Source organism: Anomalospiza imberbis, chromosome 15, assembly GCF_031753505.1.
Source record: "Anomalospiza imberbis isolate Cuckoo-Finch-1a 21T00152 chromosome 15, ASM3175350v1, whole genome shotgun sequence".
Classification (NCBI taxonomy): Eukaryota; Metazoa; Chordata; class Aves; order Passeriformes; family Viduidae; genus Anomalospiza; species Anomalospiza imberbis.
The window spans coordinates 9135642-9143199 of record NC_089695.1 but is presented as its reverse complement, the minus strand read 5'-3'; the positions used below and the strand labels follow the sequence as shown (position 1 = coordinate 9143199).

At 41.1% G+C, this 7558-nt stretch overlaps 1 long non-coding RNA gene across 1 annotated transcript; it reads left to right on the top strand.

Annotated features, from left to right (window-relative positions):
- The first annotated feature begins 4915 nt into the window (after nt 1-4915).
- LOC137483004 (uncharacterized) lies at nt 4916-6276 on the top strand. The gene is made up of 2 exons (XR_011004308.1): nt 4916-6003; nt 6074-6276. It is a non-coding gene; the product is annotated as an uncharacterized lncRNA (long non-coding RNA).
- The last annotated feature ends 1282 nt before the right edge of the window (nt 6277-7558 follow it).

Here is a 7558-nt window from a genome sequence, read left to right as displayed (position 1 = left end):
GGTTAGCAAAAAGAGACCAGTAGTTCTCTTGGCACTAATCATGATTTTGTTATTTTCTTCCCTTCTGTGCCTGACTATTCCCTGTCATCACCTGCCTTTCACCTGTGCTGGAAGCCCTTTGGAGTAAAGACAAGGCAGAGCCCATGTAGGCTCCTTGCCATGTCCAGGAGTCTGAGACACTATAATAATTCAAATAATAATATGCAAACAGAATCCAATGTCATGTATTGAGAACCTGCTTCTGCTCTGCTTTAAAACATCAATAAACAAGGATTTCCTTGTGGTGTCACTTACTCTGTTATGTATTTTTATCAAGGGAGCCAGTTGCAACAAGTAAAACCCTGAGCTGGTTAAAGCTTATTTCAAGTTAATTTAAAATAATGCGCTCTCTCTCTTGACTCATCCATCTCTACAAAGAAAGCAGCAAGCAATCCAGGACATTCAAAGCGTAACAACATTCAGATGTGTCTAGACATAAATAGCAACTTCTAAACCAAGAATTTGCCTCTGGAGCCTTTTCAGTAGGTCCTCAAACAGAAAATATTTAAAGGGCGATCATGATAGTATAATTTCTCTTTGTTTGAGGCAAGGATGGAGTGAATAAGTCATAAGGCACTAAGAAAGAACAAGAGGAATCTCAGTGAGACAAAATGAAAGGACTTCATTATAGACAAGACTCTCACTCTGGTTAAATCAATCCTAAATCTGTTGACTTCAGTAGCCAAGGATTTAATGACAGCTTCAACCAAAACCACTTTTTAGCACCGTATTGTACAATCTGAGGCCTCAATTTTATTTTTTTTCTCTAAGTTTATACCCCAGAACTGCAGCATCTGGCCATGTGCCTTCAGCAGAACTCCCACTGGAAGCCATGGCTGGAGCAGGGCTCCTCGGGGACTTTCAACAACCCTTTGAGAAATATCCCAAACTTCCAGCATGGAAGTCTACCTGGGATTTCTTTGAGTATTAAGTAAACAATTGGAATTCCAGCACTAATAAGTGGTGTTTCCACAAATTGACATGAAGTGTCCTCAAGAATAGGTGGCACAGAACCCGAGAGAGTTGCACTGACACCACCTGCCAACAGCACCAGCTGTACCTCTGGCCTCTCCCAAGCAGGACAGTGGGAGACTGAAACTCTTCACATCCCAGACTGCAGAGAAAGACACCAACAATGAGTGAAAGGAGAGCTCTGCCTTTGCCTGACGTGGGTTATCACCCTAGAACACACACCTCTCACCCCCAAACACAAGACTGAAGCAGATGAATCACAATGAAAATACTTAAAATTTCACTAAAAATACCTAAAATCTAATTTTGCTATTTCTTTATACAGAAGAGAAAGCACACAAACAAAACTGGGAACAACAAATGGAGTTCTCCAGTCCAGTAGTTTTCCCACTCAATAAAGGGTATGCTTTGCTACCACTTAATTCAATGGAAAAATTCCTCTAGGTCTCCATGGGAACAGCATTGGGTCTATAATACTTAACTGTAGTATAAGTACCAAATTCTATAAGCTTTGGCTGAAACTTTTTAGTGTCCATTAAAAGATCTCTGTGGATAAAGAACTTCAGGCTCTGGAGTCAATAAAGTCAATGAAGCAGCTTTCACAGGCATCAAAAGTTCACTTTCCAACTTTTCTACAAAATAGTTACTGGAATTTGGGGGAAGCCAGCACAAAGAAAACACTGTAATAACTAACACAATGACCCTTTCAACAAGGCAGGCGAGCAGCCTTCTTAATGAAATTGGACTTAATGTACGTTTGGACCAGACAGTGAAAGAAAATCTCTCACCAGCACATCACAAGGCCAATAATGTGTAAACAGATAATAGCAAGAGCTGTGTGGTTCATAATTAATTCAGAGGAGATGGCATTTCTGCCTTCTTCCCACTTTGGTCAGTCATTGAAGACAATTTGCCTCAGCCTGTGTGAAGTGTCATATTTCAGAATTAAATCCTTCAAGTCCTATAATGATAGAACTAACATGAAGTAATAAAATAACAATATTTATATTTACTGGACATTGCAGTTCTCTGGCAGAATTCTAGATAAAGCCCTGAACCCATAATCTTCTAGTCATACCCAAATCAACTTCAAAATTGACGGAAATATAAAAACCCAGAAAATATTAAAAAACATTATTTATAGAGTAAATAAATGGTGATGGTAATGAACAGTGTAATTAATAATCTAACACTGAGATTGAGCGGTTAAAAGTTCAGCAGGGCTTTGAAAGCAATGTGAATGTGTTCAATGACTTCTGCAAGCAGAGGTTTATCCAGGATAAAAACCTCTGTGGGTCTCAGATGCTTGGGGTGACCTTTCTCTGACCAACTCCTCCCCTGATCAATAACTATTTAGGGCCCCCTTTATGCCTGAGGTCGTTGCTGTGCCAGGTAGAGCCTCTGCTCAGGCTTCAGAATCCTCCCCAGCTTGGTGGCTCCCAGCTCAGCCCATGGTATGTGTACCAAATTGGCAGCTGTCAAAATTATTCAGCTTAGAAATGCATCAGACACGGCGGTTAATGACCCAAACTGAAAAACAAGGGAAGAAACACAAGATGCTTTCAGTTCCAGGGGCTGAGGACTGAATACCCTGTGCTACAGGTGGAGGCTGGGGCAGGGACATCTGCCCACCTTCACCACTAACAGCCTCTACAGCCAAGTCTCTGTTATCAGTGCCATCAAACCACGTCTCCCTCATGGCAGTAGAGTGACCCAGCTCTGGCATTTGTTTAAGGGCAAAAAATTATTTTATGACCTCACTGAACTCCTGATTGAAACAATGCCATAGTGGGATTTTAAAACAAACTTTCTTCTAGTAACATTTGCACCAGCTCAAAAAATCCCTCGCTACGTGCTTTGACCACATCATGAAAAAGGGCTCATTCTGGATGCTGAACAACATCCCTGCTTGAGAGGAGCATGTTTGCTTTCTGGCAGGATACAGCTTTCACACAGACCACAGCAGACACAAGCATTAAGAATGGATTCACGCAGTCACGGAGGCTGAATGTTACCATTAGTGGGACAGTACTAAATACAGAAGATACCCTGTCTTAAAAATCTTTATTTTCAATGCAGAAACCGAGGATAATGACAAGAAACCTTTAGGGAATATCACAATTTCCATAGCTTGTGATGCTAATTACAGTCATTATCAGAAAGTCTAAAAAGTTCTGCCTATTTTTTGTTCTCTGCTCATGGTGGCTGAGCTATGAGATGAACTCAAGCAGTAACAATGCTAAGCAAAAAATCTCCTCAAATCCTAAAGCCCATTTATTTTCAAACACTACTACCTCAAGTTCCTATAATAGCTCAAAAAGCCCTCTCCTATACACACACATAATCCAAGATAAATTATTTTCTAGAAGACTCATATCCTTTCAATGCACAGCAAAAGCAGTGCAGCATCCTGTTAATGGGGTTTGTTCATTGATTCTATATATTTAATTTTTTCTTAGATTTAGCTCCTTTTCCTCTCACCTCTTTCACCATCATTAATATGAAGAGACTTCCAGAGATTACCTGTGACGATTCATGTTCAACAGAACTGTCCACTTGCCTGCAATAGCACATATTCTTTGCTTGTCTTCTAGTTTTGGACTGGTTTTATCCCCAAAACTTTAATGAAATAAAAAGAACGCCTCTGAGTTACTGCTCCAGCTACAGGGTGTTCATATGGCCCAAGGCTGGATCCAAGGGTTTATACAGTTTACATTTCTAAGGAAGTCAGGTGTGCTGAGGAGGGTCTGTGATCCAATGTCAGCATGGCAACACAGGACACACACATTCTGTACTCTGCTGAAGCTCCTCCATTAGGAAGATGAACTAAACCAGGGAGAGGAAGTCAGATAATTGTTTTAATGCTTAAACAACAAATTAAACAGAGTGCTGGAGCTGGCACTGCTCACACAAATGCTGCCCACTCACCCAGAGTCTCTGGTCACTGTTTCCCACTCACAATCCAACCAGCCACTCACCATGGAGCCCCATCCAAAGCAGAGGTGGAGAACCTGCCTTGCCAACTCACACATTACAGCAGATTGCCTGCTGATTACACCTTTCCTCTTCCAGAAAATAATTCCAAACAAATAAGGCATAGTATTTGCCTGGGACAGCTTCCACAAACAGTAAAAACCTCAAATAAAAACACAGGTTAGGAAGTCTGGCCGGATGAGAAGTCTCTTCCTCTCCTGGTGCATTTTTATATACATCAAAAGCTATTCTCACAGACTCTTGACAAGTTAAAAGTGAAGTATTTAACTGTCTACATTATCCTACCTATTTTATTTTTAATATCTCAATGCCCCTGTAGTGATCAGGGAAACTTCCTTTTTTCCTGTAAATTTTTTATTAGGCACCTCCTAATCTCTAAATATTTAAAGCTTTATTTGTTTGACACACTGAATTAACTGACTATTAATATAAAACCTCCCACAAAGAAGCTGCAGATATAGTACCTCAAGCTGTGATTTCTTCACTTCTCACAGCCTAAGGCCTTGATTCTTCAATTACACACATTTATCTGTACCGTGGTGAAGAATCCCAATGGGACGACTCACACTAGTGAAGTTAATCACATTTGTGAAGATCCAAGTCCCGTAGTTCTGGCTTGGGACTGCATTTGGATGAGACATCTTTAGGGAACTGAGATCTGAAGAAAGCAGCACGAGCAGTGCAGTGTTTGATTCTTCTTATGAATAATGTTAGTGTGATAAACCTGAAGGCAAAGGTGGTTTTATACCTGAAACTCAGACTGGGGAATGCCCAGGAATGGTTCACACCCACAACCCCACCAATGGCTTCCTGACTCACTCAAGAACACTGCAAACCTGGATGCCTCCATCTGTCCATCTAGAAAATCAGAGGAATGACATGGATATATAGGACAACAACTCGGGTGAATAATTTAGAGACATCTCCACTGTATTTTTCTATCTTTATATGAATACAATGGAAAAGAAGTGATTAGGAACTGTTTAATATCAGTGAATGAACACCTCATGAGAAGCAATAAATCCAAAACTGTGAACCCATCAGTCCTTCCTTAATTAATCCCACCGTCCTAGCAAGCTTAGTGCATTACATCTCCTAATACATTAAAAATCAAGCATCCCAGTATACTATTTAAAAAGGTAATTGTGCCACAAACTTTATTGTGACTACTGAGTGCCCTTGTGAATCAGTGCACTTGAACCTTTCTGTCTTTGTCATCACTCCTGTTCTTCGTAGCACCGGGGAAGGGCTTTCATCTGCCCATGTCCCACACTCCTGACCTGTTGTTTCAGCACCCACACACAGCTTCGGGGCAGACCGCAGGGCTCAGCCCATGGACCAGATGGTCTCAAAAGGAGGGTGGTGGGAGCAGTAAGGAAACTCAGGTCTGAACACTCAGTACATCTAACCCCACTGGAGATGCTGAACACAGGTATGTGAAGGCTCCAAGAGGAATCTGTGGCCCTGAGCAGCACCAGTGAGTGCTGACAGCTCACACTCATTGTGTCCTTTACACCATGACCTCTGGCTTGCTTCCTTCTGCCTGGTAATGTGTCTGCTTTCTAGCAAGGTTCAGCAGATTTTAACCTATGCTCTCTGTTTGTAATGTGTATTGGTGGAGGGCTCACAGAAGTCACCCTTTCTCCCACATCCTTTGGGGATGCACCGTGCAGCCCCCAGCTGCTCCAGGATGCCACCTCCAGAAACAGCAGCTCCTCTAGAGCAGTGTGTCCCCACAGGTGACCATGGAGCTGGATTCTCACCATTCCCACATTCCCACGCAGCTTGCAGAGTCATCTCAGGTGTTACTGTGGGAAATCTGGTGAGGAAGGGAATGCTCCTCCCCACCACACCCTGGGATACAGCACCTCACCTTTGTCTGAGGGACAGCAGGACATTTCCCAGACTTTACCAAGTGTAGGCTTCAAGTTCTGTCCTCAGCAGAGAATGCTCTTAGAACCTTCAGAAACACCTGTCCCTGAACAGTGTGGGTCCCAGGTTCTGCCCTCAGCAGAGAATGCTCTTAGAACCTTCAGAAACACCTGTCCCTGAACAGTGTGGGTCCCAGCACAGGCAGCCTGCAGTACCCATCATTAATTAAACCCCCTTCTGCTGCACTTTTTTTTCTCACACATCCCAGAGACACAAAAACATATTCTGAGTGTCATCAATCTATAACTGGGCCAAACTGGCTGTTCAGGAAAAATCAAATTAATGTGAACGCTAATGAGCTGCAAATCTCAGTTCATGCACACGTCAAAGAAACAAAAATCCTGAAAGAGGAGGCAAATTAAAAAAAAAAAAAAATCAAAGTTTAGATTAATCCTTAGAATAAGGAAGCTTTTCCACGTTATATTTATGAACAAAAAAATCTTTGCATTGATGTTTTAAGCCATGTAGCACCACTTTGCCAGGGTTACTGTAACTTCACCATAACCAAAAGCAAATTGGATCCTTCAGAGTTTCTGTTATAATCAGACATAGATTGAGAAATTCTTAAACACAAATTCAGCAAATCAATGAAAGTAAACTGACTTAATGAGAGCAAAGTTATTACACAGCATTGATATTTTCTGAGCCTTTGTACACTAATGCTTATCCAAGGCACAGCAGTTTTACTCCACAAGCTACACAAGGAGTCTGGCTTGACAGTATTCTGAGTGCCATTTCTAAACTTGAGTGCTGCTCCTAGAAACCACAGACCTTTACAAGCAGGTGTGAGGTGTAAATTGATATTCTTCTTCCAGTGCATTGAGAATAACTTCTAGTAATGAATGCTGCAAATAAACAACACTTTCTTTTCCAGGTGAAATCAATTTCCATTGCTTTTTAGGCACCACTGAGCTGTATTTTGGTATGGGATTTGGGGAGTTTAATATATACGTAATGCTGGCTGGAATTATGAAAAGTTGTTACAATTTTAATGCTGAAAGAAAAAAATGGCTTAATTCTTTACTGTAGTCAGCTAGCCTGGTTTACAGAATACAGTAAGAAATTGCCACCACATCAACACTTACAAAAACAAAGCCAAAGTTCTTCAAACTGTCAATTTAAGAATATGTGGAGCCTCTGTGATACAGATATGAGACCTGACCACACAGTACACAGTCCAGCTTTAAAGAGTAACTCCATTAAATCTGCAGAAATGTTTTCTTTTGTTGGTGATTAATTTTTTTCCTACCCCCAAGGGAAACTAATGGGAAACCTCTTTAATTATTAGAAGATATTCAAAACTACATTACAGCATCACTACGTGAATATAGGACAGATTTAGATGACAACATTTTCCAGGTTTGTAAAATACAATATTTCAGAAAAATAAAACTTATTAGAATACGTTATCACCAAACCTGCTCATCCAGGTTATGTTTGCAACTCTGCTGCTGGTTTAAGATGGGACTTTTAGCAAAATAGTTACATCTGTTTCCCCATTTGTAATTGGCAGCTACCAAAATGCCTCTTCCTCATACAACTGAGGACACACAGAATCAAGTCAAGCTGTGGTGCAGAAGCAGACATGCCATGAAGACAGTTGCACTGTGGATTAACCTTT